Source organism: Protobothrops mucrosquamatus, unplaced genomic scaffold (genome assembly GCF_001527695.2).
Source record: "Protobothrops mucrosquamatus isolate PMUCROS unplaced genomic scaffold, P.Mucros_1.0 scaffold_253, whole genome shotgun sequence".
Lineage (NCBI taxonomy): Eukaryota > Metazoa > Chordata > Lepidosauria > Squamata > Viperidae > Protobothrops > Protobothrops mucrosquamatus.
Window position 1 is genome coordinate 1626491 of NW_015386329.1, and position 16237 is coordinate 1642727.

General features: G+C 37.1%; 1 protein-coding gene across 1 annotated transcript in view; it reads left to right on the plus strand.

Annotated features, from left to right (window-relative positions):
- ERBB4 (erb-b2 receptor tyrosine kinase 4) overlaps positions 1-16237 on the plus strand; it is a 593387-nt gene that overhangs the window by 466555 nt on the left and 110595 nt on the right. The window lies entirely within an intron of this gene.

A 16237-nucleotide genomic window follows, 5' to 3' on the forward strand; every position in this document is an offset into this window, starting at 1 on the left:
AGATTATCCATTTAGGATTGAGATTTTTGTTGTTTTGTACATCAATGGTGTTTATATGTTTTAAAAATAAAAGAGGAATTGCCAGAAATTTTCATTTCCCAAAAAAGTTTACAAAAAAATGTATGTGTTTTGATATGCCATCAGACTCCTAATACAATCTGTTCTTGCCTGTTCTGAAACAAATTACACTGAGTTCATTGGGGTTATAGAATAGAATAGAAGACTTTATTTAGCCAAGTGTGATTAGACACACAAGGAATTTGTCTCTGGTACAGAAGCTCTCTGTGTAAATGCAAAGCAACAGAGTAATAATCATCTGAATAATACCAATAAGAGGGGGTAGTAAAATGATAAAAGGATAATAATAATAACACTACAGCCATACAACATGGATAAATATATGATGACTTTAGACAGTACTGTGAGAATTAGGTGTTCAACAGAGTAATGGCATGAGGGAAAAAACTGTCCCTGTGTCTCATTGTTTTGCACACAATGCCTTATAGTGGTGTCCTGAGGCGAGGAGTTGAAACAGTTTATGTCCAGGATGTGAGGGGTCTGTAGATATTTTCTCAGACCTCCTTCTGATCTGAGCAATATACAGATCTTCCATGGAAGGTAGGCTGGTTGCAACTTTTTTTTTTTTTTTTTTGCAGTTCTGACTATCCATTGAAGTCTGTACCTGTCCTGTTTGCTTGCTGTACCAAACCAGGCAGTTATAGAAGTAAAAATGACAGACTCAATAATTTCTCTGTAGAATTATATCAGCAGCTCCTGGGGCAGTCTGAACTTCCTGAGTTGACACAGGAAGAACATTCTTTGTTGTGCCTTTTTAATGATGGTTCTAATGTTAGGTATCCATTTCAAATCCTGGGAGATTATAGAACTCAGAGAAGTGAAGGTCTCTACTGTTGATACTATGCTATAGTAAGAGTGATAGAATAGAAGGGCTCCTCCTAACATCCACTGTCTTATTCCCCAAAGCCAAGGTATAGTGGCTTTGATATTTCTGAATGTGACCATCACACTGGTTAATCGTTAAGCTAGGTACCTTCTTAAAAGGGCAAGCATGTTAAGTTTAGGATAGATCCATATGAGATGTATCCAAATTCTTGGTTTGAGGCATGTTTGTCAGTTTGTTGCACAGACATGGACTGTCTCATTGCAGTAAGAAGTTAGATTTCATTTATACCGTGTCCTTTGCACAGTTCTTCATATTTTCAAAAAGGCTGAACTTCATATGAATGAGGTAAAATGATGAAATATGTTTTTTCCATGCTTTACATCATGGGTAGATTATGATAATTAGAATCAGATTTTGAAAATTCTGTCCTATTCCAATTATGCATGAGGGCATGGGTAACTGCTTTAAGTATTTCTATGCTATACTGAAATATTTTGATCCTTTTTTCCCTAGAAGATTATCAATCCTCCTTTCATATTTTGTAATCCAATAATCCAATATAACTGTATTCTTAATGATAATAATAACAAAAAGAACAAGACGCCAGTGCGATAAGCAATTTTATGCATTGGAAAGCCAGTGGGATCCTAGGGGATATCTTTTTAACATCTTTTAGATACAAAAGATTTCCCAAATTACATTAACCTTCATGAAGTGTCAGTTGGGAGAGAAAGTACAATAATATTAGCCTAAAACATGTGGAATCATTTTTTCCCTCAGAAAAAAGTGAGTGTGTTATTGTTCCATGGCACTTGCTCCCCTTTAATTTAAAACAGAACTTTTTTTTCATTTGCAACTCAGAATGGAGATGCATTGTTCAGGCATCTACTGTACTATAATAAATCCACTAGTTTTCATACATTCATGAATTAATTGAACATGTTACTTTTTTTCTTGGAGAATGTTGCCGTCCACATCACAAAATTAGCAGGAAATGTCAGACGTTTTGAAGAAATCACCTATCTGTAGGACTAATCCAAGGACTTATAGGAGTATCCCAAGTCACTTGAGTATTCTCTTACTAGATCTCAGCATTGCAACCTGCAGATAATGGGTTGTTTCCAGTTTTAGTCTACTGTACATACAGTTTTGAGGTGTAAGACATTCAGAACATGTTCTTTTTGTTGTTCTGGAACCTGATGAAAACTGTATATTATCTTGTTAACTGAGTACTGAATTGCTGCTGTCATATCACATCCATCAAGGGTAGGTATAGCACAAATGCCGTTGAATTGATGCCCCTAAGGGAAAAAGAACAATGAAATTAGTTAACCTTGCAAAACTTAACTCTTACTTTTAGATTACCATATCTCTCTATATATTAAAACTGAGATCAAGATACTCACCTAGTATTCAAGAGGATTTCCATGGTTACACTAGCGTAAAAATCAAGTTCAAGGAACATTATAGCATTTCCTACACCTCTCCTGTGTGAATCAGCAGCCACAGTGATTAGCACAGAGAGAACAAGCCTTCACAGTTAAAATAGTTTTCTAAGATTAGGGCCATTTGGCTGTATTGTTAGAGAAGAGCCTTTTTTCTTTTATTCTCCTTGGCAGCATTTGATTGATAAGCAGGCTAGTTAAAAGCAGCTTTCATTATTTTGAAGCAGCCAGGAGTGAAAGATGGGCAGACTGTGTGTGCAGTAGGAGGAAGCAAGGGTGAGCAGAAAGGTTGAGAAGAGGTGAAGGGATGTAGCTGTGGTTCAAGGTCTTTCTTTCTTTTTTATTAAGCAGCTCTGGATTGCAGCTTATGAAAAGCCTGCTGGGGAGTGTACAAAGGATGAGGTTAATGATGGTCATCTATCAGCTGCTCATACTTGAAAGTTCAAGATGTCTCTATTCCCAAACTCCATGCCATGACAAGGCTAATTGTATAATTATTATGCTGCACCAACAACATACTTAAGCTAGTAAGGAGCAGGACTAAAGGCTATTTTAATTGCCACTCTGGGAGAGTCCGTTTACCAAAGCAGAGTTTACTAATGGAGGCGCTCTGATAAGAAGCATGAAACCAAAAAACTACAGTATCCAGTTCTACAGTTAGTTCAGTGATATTCTTCCCATTTTGCTCCAAAGGATGTTGGTTATGAGGTATGAATCAATCCCACCATTTCCCCCTTTCTGTGGAGTTTTAATCTAAAAGCTTCAGGCTTGTACTTTTGGATCCTCCCTCTGCCATCTTTGCATTAGGCAAGCAACTCACCACCCAGTTAGATCCCAGTCTAATGATGGCAAAAATAATGTCAAGCAGCAGCCCTTTATAAACTTATTTATCTTATCATATATATTTATAATAATAATAATAATGATAAAGTTGGAAGGGACCTCGGAGGTCATCTAGTCCAACCTCCTGCTCAGGCAGGAAACCCTATACCATTTCGGACAAATGGCTGTCCAGTTTCTTCTTAAAAACTTCCAGTGTTGGTGCATTCACTGCTTCTGGATGCAGGTTGTTCCACTGGTTAATTGTTCTAACTGTCAGGAAGTTTCTCCTTAGTTCTAGGTTGCTGCTCTCTTTGGTTAGTTTCCACCCGTTGCTTCTTGTCCTGCCTTCAGGCGCTTTGGAGAATAGTTTGACTCCCTCTTCTTTGTGGCAGCCCCTGAGATATTGGAACACTGCTATCATGTCCCCCCTCGTCCTTCTCTTCATTAAACTAGACATACCCAATTCCAGCAACCGTTCCTTATATGTTTTAGCCTCCAGTCCCCTAATCATCTTTGTTGCTCTTCTCTGTACTCTCTCTAGAGTCTCAACATCTTTTTTACATCGTGGTGACCAAAACTGGATGCAGTATTCCAAGTGTGGCCTTACCAAGGCATTGTAAAGTGGTATTAACACTTCACGTGATCTTGATTCTATCCCTCTGTTAATGCACCCTAGCACTGTGTTGGCTTTTTTGGCAGCTGCAGCACACTGCTGGCTCATATTTAAATGATTGTTCACTAGGACACAGAGGTGATGCAGAAGGAGAAAGAATCCCTTTCCCTGCCAAATGTCCCTTAAAAATTTGTTTCTTTTATATAGCTATCTTTCTCATCTAAGTGAGTCTGGGAGGCCTATATCTTTCCATTAATAGGCTGAAATAAATAATTTCTTCCCTGTTTCTGGAAAACAAGAAAGGCCAATAAAAGCATTTCTTCTAAGGGAGTTCAGTAATAGTGAGGCTATAGCCAGAAATGCTGCATCCCTAGTGGTTCTTTAAACTCCCTGTAAGAGTGATGGGAAAGCACAGGCTAGATGGCAGGAGAGCCAAAAGGGATGGAGCTCAGTGGGGTTTTGGGGTGGAATCAGCCTTTGTTTGAGCCTGGAAGAAGGCTTATACCAAAGAGGAGTCATTGCCCCAGATCAGGACAAATCATTTGCAGAACTAAGGGACAGCACATAAATATGGCAAGGGATTAAAGGACACTAAGAATTCATACTTCCCTGCCTCCAAGGAAAAAAACATTATAATAAGGTGGGAGTGAGGATAGAGGGAGGGCTATCTTGGTCCAATGAATCGAGAAAGCAACTACTGAATAGGCAGCCATTATATTGTACATCTTTTGAAGCATGGTAACTTTGGACACTTAGATTTAGCAAAGAACTCCATACATTTATTTCCATTTTTAAGGTTTCCATTTACATAGCCACCTTTTGTATTTGTTAAGATGCTTAATGCAATATATGGCAATGTATAGACATTTATTGTGTGTGTGTGTGTGTGTGTGTGTGTGTGTGTTTAATATGAGGCTATCATAGAATAGCTGTACTTCTAAAGTAGACTGTTTGTAAAGTAACATATCTGACAAAGATCATGAACTTACTTCACAGTAACTGAGTGTGGGTGTGTTTCTGTTAGGTGTCTATCGTTTCTGTCTTTAATAAAAACATTGAATGGGATTTATTTTAAATTGAATGGCTACACCAAAATGTCAATATGGGATGGCTGACCTGAAGCCTTCTAGATACTGCTGAGCTACAACTTTCAAAAGCTCTAACTGGCTGAAGCATCTATGGGACTAAAGTGTTCTCCGTATTCCTGGTCTAAGGAGGAATAATATAACATTAGAAACCCAGTAACTATCCCTCATATAGTCTTTTGCAGTACAGTTGCTGTTGCTTCCAGAACTCTGACATGAGTGTAAAACCTGACTAGGAAAAAGACTGGAGCAACACCAGTTCCCATCTATGGATGTTCATTGAAGAGAAAAGACAGCACTTGCTTCATAAAAATAAAAGAATGCTACCTAAAACTTTACCTACCTAAACTTACTGGGGATCCTTATTTTTAAGGATATGCATGGTAGGGCTCCCTGAGAAACAGAGAATGGCTACTTCTTTATTTTTCCTGAATTCTGGAACAAGAATGGGTTTCAGCAGATTGCTGAGTCTTGGGAGAAATCACTGTGGGTGTGGATTTTGATCTGATATATTTGTTCAAACAAATAGCCTAGCAGAAGGAATGTGGTCAAGGTTGGATTTATCATACTTGTATGCTATATTCATGTGATATTTCTGAAAAAAATATAGTCATCCAGTTTTTATCATCACTAATAGAGAACACTGACTTGATAAATATGCGTGTGAAATTGTAATTTAGTGAACTGAATACTGTTATTTCCAATAGAAGCCAAGTGCCTAGTCCCCCTGAGTCTTTTTGAAAACTACAGGACTCATCAGACTATGTTCCTCTAATTACTACAGCATTATTAATTATGGCTAACACATTGCAAAAAAGGGCAGCCATTATGCCCTTGGAGAGCTGCCACTGAAGCATGGCATCCAATTACAGTAATTAAGAACTAGGGTGGGATATTTTTTGGTTCATTCTTCCCTATTTTCAAATTTATTCTTCCTCTTGTATAATCTTGAACTCAGTTTTCTCAACCTTTTTGACTTTTTATCTTTCTTTCTGTTTATTCTACTACCTTTTCTTAGTTAGGCTTGTAGTTTCTTTCAAGGTAACTTTTTCTTTTTCTTTTCCTTTGCCAACAATCACCCTTTGTGGGGGGTTTTTTATTTTTGTTTTTGTAAAAGCTCATTTCAGTTAGGATGTGAATTGGACCACACAGATCAGATTCAAATTCAAGATTTAAGGATGGCAAGATTCTAAAATTGATTAAATAAAAGATTTATCCATAAGTTGTATGGGGGAAGCACTATCTGCAACTGTTTCCCTTTTAGGAACAGAATGTGATTAAACTAGAGGTCTGGGTGATCCTTAAGAACACATCTGGACAATATTTTGAGGATTAGGAATATTTAGTGACTATCCCTGTAATGGATGCAGTGAGTAGGGTAATAATGCATAGTAGGTGCAATCAAGTTCCTTGGTTTCTTTTGGAGATGGATTAGGGAAGAATTGGAGTTTTGTATGATAAAGTACAGATAGCCCTGTTTATTTACAGGGATCCATTCCAGCCAAACAACTGCAGATATTATGAAAGAGCCCATCCAGCATTTTACAGATGCTTAAAATCCACAAAAAGCTATGCACAAAATCCTGTGGGGGGGGAACCCTAAACCACGGATTTCCCGTGGATAAAGAGAACTGCTGTGTGCCTTTCAATCACACATATAGGAAAGTATGAATAATGACCGTGACCTATATATTATGCCTTTATATTTTCATCCCTAGGTCATTTTTTCCCTACATTTTTTACCTTGACATGGCAGTAAACCAGGACATCAGGTGCGGGGAATACAAGAAAGAGGTTTGAGGGGCAGATGTAGCCCTGGGGCTTAGATTGTCCATTCTGCTTTAGAGAACATTCAACTTGCAAATTTCACCCAGAAGTTTGAAATGGGGGTGGAGGTGGTGGTCTGAAAGATCTAAAAGACTATAGATAGACATGATGTGGGGATCAGTAATGATCTTTTGTAAATACCCCCTAAGCATGGTGATGCTATCAGAGAATCTACCAAACAAAGTAAAGCTCTCTGCTTTGTTCACTTATGGTTGCAACAATATTTGAGATTCTATGAATCTCCACAATGCTGGTTTCGCACAATCTTCTTTAAATGAAATTGAAAATTTTCCCCAGCCATATTATATACAAACAATTTTCAATTTTCTACTTAGTACCCTATTTTATAGATGTAAAATGAACTATTTTATTGCTAAGATTACATTAGTAGATTACTTTAGTAGAATGAACTGTTTTATTATTCTTAGTCTGAAACTTATTCAATCCTAGTCCTGAGTCCTATTCAAAATGTTATAGAACTTTTATGCCATCTGTTTTCAATGAGTAACATTACAATGAATTGGCCCCAAGTTGAGTTTTAAGTCTTGCTTAACACAGGTTACCAAAACTAATCTCTTCCACTTATCTCAGAGGTTTTCTCTATCCATAACCGTGATGTATTAAGTCTGGCTCTTATTTATTAAATTGGACAAATGTTTATTTCACAGCTCTGATAAAAAATAAAATTAGCATTCATTCAATACAGAACAGACCCAAAGCAATGTTACTGTTGGATATTCCAAGTGTCATATATTTGCTTCATCTTAAACTCCAGAAACCTTTTTGTAAGTGAAAAGCAAAATTTACCTAGTATAATTTATAGGTGATATTAGACTGATAGAACATTCCTTCTATTATATATTTCCAATATATTTTTCAACAATACTGGGAATTATCCAAGAATTAATCCATACTTGTAGAAGTGACTATTAGAATAAGCCCTTTTTCATAGTTGTTAATCTGCATCAGTAGAAATATCTGGAATATTAACACAAACTTTATTTTAGTCTGATAATGCCAAACCAAGCATACCTTATGATACGTCTGAGGCCAGGCAGCATATATTGGAGTTAAAGGCACCAAAATAATATTTAATAAAACACTTTGACTATTATCAAATATACTGAGGCAGTTGGAAAAAGAAACCCATTAAGGTTTTTTTTAGCAGTTCCCAATAGACTGTCTTGGAAAAGTATTATTGAAAACCTCTCCTAAATCAGATTCAAGATATTATAGCAGCCTCTGTGAAGGTCTGTCAGGAATTCCATTATAAACTCTTATTTTTCATGTTTATAAGTTAGCCGCTTCCCCCCCCCCCCTAGCTAGTGACCTGGTATAAGCAGTCTTGGTTTGAGGCAATTTTATTTTTTATTATTCAAGGAATTTATATGTAAGGGCATTTTGGATTACTTAAAAATTAAACAGAATGCCATTGTTTATTGCAGTAAGCTTTTTAAAAAAAAAAAAAACTGATTTTCTTATATTTTAACATGTTCAAAGCTGCATATTTATTACACAACTTAATTCCATAGCAATAAATATTAAAGCAGAAATACTTTATATATGAAGCGCACACACACACACACACACACACACACACACACACATATATATATATATATATATATATGCTACTGTGCATCTTAAATGTATGACAATAATAAGATATTAACTTTTGATTAATAAGTATATGGTATTATTTAAACTACTGTATTAATAATATTATGACTGTATACTGAGTATGTCATTTCTTGATCTGCAGAATTAACGTTTCTAATAATATGTGCAGGATAGCAACAAAGTTCATTTCAAATGGATAAAATATCATTTCTAAGTTTATTTGTTTTTGCTAGAAGTGAAACATTTAAATACATGCTGGAAATGGAAAAATGTGTTTCATTATGTAATTGATATGATTGATCTCTTGCAGAAGGATGTAGAAGTTTCATTAATATTTACTTATTAACCACGATAATGGGAAGGAATTTTATTTTAGCAACTATAAAGCATGAAAGAGACTAGACTAATTTGTTATTTTTCCCACCCATCATAGTTCCAGTTTTTTGCTTGTAGCTAAGACAGGTTGATTTATTGCTTTAAGAACTCAGAAATTGTCTCCTTCCACAGAGTCTACTGGATTCTCTGTTAGTTGCTCCAACAGCAAAATCACAGTCATACAGTTGCTGAATTGCCTTAAATACTCTTAAGCTACTAATAACTATGAAGCTTGGGGAAAGTCAGTTAAAAGTCAGTGTTTCAGCTGATGGTCCCTTTGGTTGTTTTGTTTCCTTCAGCTATATTTTTCCATTAACATGGCATGCTATATAAACAGGAACCTTCCTCAAATGTTGCTTGCTTCTAGATCCCATAACATTTATACATTCCTAAGAGTCATTAATTCAATAATAGTCTAAGGATAACATCTATTGAAATCTAAAAGAATCATTGAAAATAAACAGTTTTTCCCACAATAATATTTCAAAATTCATACTAATTCATTGTTGTTTCTACATATAGTACATATCAACACAACACATACTTAAGCAGATCAAGGTTACCTATTTAATAATAACAATATAAGAGGAGAAGGAAGGAGAACGTGAAGTCAGAACCACATGGATCTTGGCACACTTTTGATGCCAAGCCAGCATTTAAGCCCATGGGGTCATCTGGCAGTCAGGTATCATTAGTCAACACCATCTCCCTCTTTCCCTCTCCACCATCTGTTTCCATCAATTCCATTTGTGTAAATTAACTCTCAGCATGCCACCATTCTCACTCTTGTCATGATTCTTCTTCCTCCTACAGTTTTTCTCCTAGGCTAGACACAGTGACCTACATTTAAGACTTTTCCTGAAATCTTCAATGAATTTGTTTTGCCCCTTAGGTATCCTATGGCATCAGTCTCATTGCACAAGCAGGCCCATGGTGACTGTCTGGTACTATAAGATAACAGCAAAGACTTCATTGCTTCTTTATTTTGCAAGTCTACGTCAGTCTTTTTTGCAGCCTGTGGCTGTGTGGTGCCTCTTACATTTCCTTCCTTCTATTGTTTATGGTTCATCCTTAAAATGTATGCAGTGTCCTCTTCCACTCCAGGCTGAATATTTTCAAAAGTAGAGTCAGGAGTGGAGATGCAGCAAGGCACAGGAAAGGCTAGGCTGAAGGGCTTTCCCAGCACCCAAACATCATCTATTGCAAAGCCTCCACTCACAAGGTCACTGTGGTTTCTCCAGAAGATCACAAGGCTTTGTACTGAGTGTTTGAACTGTTCTGCCATTGTAGGAAGCCTGTTCAGTTGGGGAACTGACATATTCCCTACTCAATCCTGAATTTGAGAAGTGGTTTTCCTAGAACTTTCCCATGGAAATTCCCCCCCCCTATAGAATTTATTCTCATTCCCTGTCCCTGGGACAGTTTTCCTCTCTGCTGGGCATCAGTAAGATTTTTTTTTCCCACACTTTTTTTTTTACTCTTCATTCTCCCCTTTTCTGACTCTCCAGACCTTGAATCCTCTCTGTGACCACCTGCTGTCAGACTCCACATAGTCCACATTGGCTGAGCTGTTAATCAGCCTGATGTTCTTTGCATAAAGTCTTGGGTCTTCCCTCCTTTACTGCTTGCTCACATGTTGTCTGTGTGTCAGTGGATGGAGGGTTGACTGCCCTGCTGACTTCAAAATCATTCTTTTCTTCTTCCCCCCTCTCCCTCACTACTCCCAAAGTTGTTTCTGGGCTGTCTCTCAGCCCCTTCCTCAGAATAGGCTTCCTTCCCTTTCTATTTCTGCTGCCACTACTTGACTTTAGGGGGCAGAGTCAGTTAAATTATCCCCTGGAACTAGCAGGAAGAACTTATTTACCTCTTTTTTTCAAAATCTGTTCCTCTACCATCTCTAAGGATACTGTTTTCTACAATCCTACGCTTTAGCTGTACAGTTTATTATCTTTAACTTTTCCTTTGTTGCATCAACTTTCCTGCAAACTACTAGGTTGCACACCAGGGACTATTTATTTATTTATTTATTTATTTATCATATGGCACATTCACATCACATTTCAATAAAAATACAAGAGATAAAAATGCAGAATAGGAAATATAAAATTTAAAAATATCATAAATGTATGTCTAGATTACAGATACTGTTTTTTGCTTCATTTGTCACAGCCAGGAAATCAAAGTCTCCATTATAGGCCCTATTTTGACTTAGTCACTATGTTGTTTTTCAGCCCCACAGTCACAATTCAGTGATGGTGCTTTGCCCCACTTATAAAGGGCATCTGTGCATCTATCATGGCTGGTACAAATTTGGTTTACACGGGGTTGGTCAAATCCAAGAGTTTTTTCCAATACTGAAGGCAAACTTCAATATTGTGGGAGGGAATTTCTATCCAGTGTTGTTTTCACACATTGTGTGTGTTAAAATAATTTTTGACAAGTATTTTAGCATTTAGAAATAGCTGATCTCAATCTGTTTCACTTCAGGCAGGCTACATCATTCCATATTGGCAATTGGGAGTTATCAATAGTCTTCAAGTATTCTGTGAGGAAAGCACTTTTTTGTCTTACTTCTGGGGGGCAGTACATGACTCAAAAAGGCAGCCAATATGTGGAAGTAGTTCAAATCATGTGACTAATGATGTGCATTGACTCATCCAATTGTGCATCAATCCTATTTGTGTATGGACTATTAAGCCATCCTGAGGCACAATACTCTGCTGCTGAATAAACCAAGCTGAGTGCAGATATTCACAGCGAAAAATTACCTGACTTATGCTTGCTGGAAGAACTTTCTCTGTGTCTATGGGAGAGGATATCAGTGTTCCTAAATTATTAAACAATGGACTACCACAAGATTTGGTTCTTGCTCCTCTTCTTTTAAACCTGTATATAGCCAATATGCCTCATACAAAGGCCAGGAAGTTTGACTATGCAAATGATTAGACTTTAGCCACCCAGCATAAGTCCTTTGTCCTCACTTCCAACTTAGATATACTAGATAAGTATTTTCATAAATGGAAGCTACAGCCTAATCCAACAAAAATGGAAGTAACCATGCTTCCATTTTTGTAATAGATTAGCAGACAGAGAGCTTAGTGTACATTTCAAGCGAAACCAACTGAATCACAGTAAGTATCCTAAATATCTTGGGGTTACCCTGGACAGGACACTTCCCCGTAAAGAAAAAGACTGATGGCAAACTGAGAAGTAGAAATAACATCCTACATAAATTGTGTGGTACTAGCTGGGGTTTGGCAACATCAGGGACTAGTGATTATTTTCTCTTTAAAAATAAAGCTAGAGAGAGCTTAAGTCTTTTTCCTGCCTGCACATTATGATGTGATTTGAAATGAATTACTGTGCAGTTACTCTGGAGAAAATAAAGTCAAGAAATAGAATGGCATAGTAAGTAAAGTATATTTTTTGAAAATTATTTTAACACATATCAAAACTATTTCATATTCCTAAAGCTATTTTCTTAACTCATCTTTACCTATCTTGCTATAGTACAAGGGTAGGAAACTGGTCAAGATATTTGCAACTGTAGCTTTCAGAAACCCTAGCTAAGCTAAAAATATACCATAATCCAGAATGTCTAGAGGGCAGAGAGTTCCTATGTCTGATTTTGCACAACATTATTACAATATGAAAAGTGAAATGTTTTGAACTACCTATTAAAAATATAGTCTTGCCTCATGTATCAGGATTTACATATTAAGTTATATTTCCATAGTTGTTAGAAAGCCCCAGATACATATTCTACACCTCATCTTGTACTGGAAAATCATTTTTGCTTGAATATATTCTCTAGAAAGGTTACTGAGTATTGAATTTTAGAAGGTTGGAGTCAGGCCATATTTTACTGATAACATGTTTGCTGTGTAAGACGTTCACACAAGATTATTCCTTTTTTAACCACAAAAGTATTGCAGACAATGTTTAGATTGTTAATTATTGTGGACAGTAGCTATCTGAATGCCTATGGAGATTCTCAGTCATCCAGGTCATGGTTGTCCCAAAGCTGAAGAAGCTGCTTCTTCAGCTTCGGATTAGAAGCGAAACGTCTTCGAAGAAAAACAACAAAATCCAATTGCCTCTTGAAAAAGCACCTCTGGGGTAGATATCTGTATCTGAGTTGAGTGCTTTCCAGACATTTCTTGTTCTGCCATTCTTGCTGCTTGTATCTTACATTCTTAATTAGCATTCCATGATTTAGTCTCTTGTTGTTTTCCTGGAAAGAAGAGAAGAAGAAATGACAGAGAATAATTCTGGAAAGCATTTTCTTATTGGGCGCCAATAGTTTTATCATGATTTGTGCTGACATGCATTACATGGTCCTGTCATATATACTTAATTTTGTAGGTACCTTAGTTACATTTCTGCTATTAACAAAACTATCTTGGAATTATTTTCAGAGTATAATTTGGTGTCAGGGAGTGTGTACTGAATTCCTTCCAGACCAAACTAGGGTGGGCATCTCTAAAAAGATAAAATTCTAAACTGAATTCTTCTGAAGCCTTCTGAGCAGAGGGATTCAGCAGTAGACTATATGTCTGCAAAAATGAATACATTTCTCCCTGAGCAGTTTATATGCTGAAAATACCAAGGAGAGGAGAGGGGAAGAGGGGAAGCCACTTTGAGGATAACATAACTCTAGCTCCAATTTTTTTTTTTACTAAGGCTCTTCAGTGCTGGGGCTCAGATAAAGAACCAATGTTCATTTGCAAAGAAACTGCAATATTTACAAGTAACTTCTCTTTTTACCAGTAGGTTATGGCTATAATAATTTATGTTGGCAGGAGAAGTTTCTTGGATATTTTATGTATCCATGACATTAAACAGTAACCCAAAGAGCTTCAGTTTCAGTGGATACTGAAGAAATTATGTAAAAAACATCTCATTTGCTAAAATAGAGCAACACTTTTAAAAGGCAGTTTAACATTCCTGATTAGACTCAGCCTAACTTTGTTCATCCAGGTTATACTACCAGAAGAATTATTAGTGAACCTATAGCTTTTTTGTGCCCATGGGAAATAATATGTCCTCTATAAAAGATTTAAATCTGTACTTTACTGGCCTTTGGTGTGACTTGAATTCATGAAAGATATTCAGTTGGAAGTGGTGATGGGTGTTTGAGTCTAGTTATTCACTGAAGGTTCAGAATGTAATCACTTCCAAACTTTAAAGGTTTATTGTTGTTTGAACATTAGTGGCTGATTTAAGCCACAAAAGTATCCTCTCTCTCTCTCTCTCTCTCTCTCTCTCTCTCTCTCTCTCTCTCTCTCTCTCTCTCTCTCTCTCTCTCTCTCTCTCTCTCTCTCTCTCTGTCTTTCTACATAATTGTATGCTGCCACAATCAAAAATTATTGTCAGTGGCTCACATAGAATACAATATAAAACAAGTCTCATATTAAAATTCAAAATGCAACACAGAGACAAATACAGAAAGAGAATAAAAGATGGCAACAGGAAGACTCTCTGAAAAAGTTCAGTCTTTAGAAGCTTGTGGAAAATGAACAAAGAGGGAGCCAGACTGAACTTCACTAGGAAGCTATTCCACAATATCAGTGCTGCAACAGAAAAGCAGTAGTTCCTTTCTTTAGTTCCCATAATCCTCTGAAAGTGTGGATCTTGCAGGGGTTTCTAGCCAATTTCTTTCAGTTAAATCTAGTTGGACAGGCCAAAGTTTGATGGAGTAGGTGGTACTAAATGTAACCAAACCGAAGCCATGAAAGGATTCATAGATAAACCAGCCTCTTAAATTGTACGCAGAAACTAGTTTTCCAGGACCCACAAAACTGATGTTGTGTGCTCCCAAAGTTGGGAGATCAAAGATATGCTAGCTGCTTCATTTTTCAAATGACACTTTTCAAATAATCTGTAAGGGCTTAGTCTTACATCTTCACTGGGTCTAGTCTAAAAGGGTGGCCAAAAGGGAAAGAATTCTTGTCGCTAAATTTGGGCATAACCACCTCTGGCCTTGGTTTTCAGCAGCAATGAGTCTAGAAGGACCCCCAAATCATGAACCTGAAGCAAGGATTAAATCTCTCCTTGTTGATTTTTGAGACTGTTTCCAATATATCTTTTAAATTAGGTAACTTTGATGTCAGAAAAACTATATAATTAGAAATCCAAGCACCTTTTGGAAATCCAGGATTGGTTGCAAATCCTCATGAGAAGTCCATTCATATGGTGATTTATTAAATTGACACTTTTGGAATGGGTCCAACTGCTTCTTTATGTGAGCTTAACTAGATTTCAGATGATCAAGGCATTCCCAGAGGCCAACTGAGCAATAATATTTTACAGCCAGAGAAAGCAAAGCCAGCTATTTTAGCCACAAGGAAAACAATCTAAAGCCATATTTGGACAGTTCCTTAATTAGGCCAGTTCACATAGCATTCAAGTTGTTAAATTCTTTAAAATTCTTCATCAGGCAAGATGGTAAACAAAATCAAGAAAGAGAACAGAGGGGGAAAATAGTTATGGGAGTTGAAGCCATACATTCTGTGCTTAGTCACAATGTTCAAAGGTTGTGTGAGATGTTCCATATATTTTGTGAAGATGTACCCTCAGAAAGTGAAATCACAGTTTTGGTGGTACAAAAAACTCTTCCTCCAATACAGGACTGAAGAATTAAATGTTGTATTCTTCAAATCATACTTCCATTGTGCATATGTATCCAAACAAACAAAACAGAGATAACTGTGCTGGCTCTAAGAAAAATTCCCAGTGCAGACACAAGACATTTAGGTGATATTTTGTAATAATGGGTCAGCATCTTTTAAGGTCCAGCATTCTAGACCTTAGAGATTCATGAGACTGTTTAGAAAGAAATTGTGTAGATTCATTCTCTCAAAAGATTACTAAATGCATTTAAATCTTTTGGCATTCAGTAAAGGTTTGGACCAGAAGAAAATGAAAGATAACATTTATCCATCAATATACTTGCACTGCTGTGATTTTGTCTTCATACATAGCACTCAGGAACGTTTCATATCTTTTTTCCCTTAAAGTTGATAACCTGCATTCATCACACACACAAACACACACACACACACACACACACACACACATATATGTGTGTGTGTGTGTGTGTGTGTGTGTGTGTGTGTGTGTGTTTTCTGAGGTTTTCGCGGGTGTTTGTATGTAGGTCTTTGCTCATTCGGGTTCTCTCCCGCGTAAAATTGGAAGTATCCTGGCGACGTTTCGACGAAGTCACATTCGTCATCTTCAGGCTGGTGTCTTCAGCTTCCTGCTTCTGGGAGTAGTGTGTGTGATCGCAGCTGTTTCTTCCTTTTAACTGCCAGTGGGGTTTGAGCTGATTGGGTGGGAGCTTAGCTATGTTCTGATTGGGTGGAGGTGTGTTCTGATTGGTTAAGGAGCTTGGCTGTGCTCTGATTGGATGGGGGGTTGGCTGTGCTCTGATTGGATGGGGGAGTGTTCTGTTTGGGTGGGGGCTTTGTTGTGCTCAGGTTAGTCTGAGTTGCAGGGGGATTTGAGATGGTGAGCTTCATTGCTGTAGTTTGGCTTCGTGTTCGTG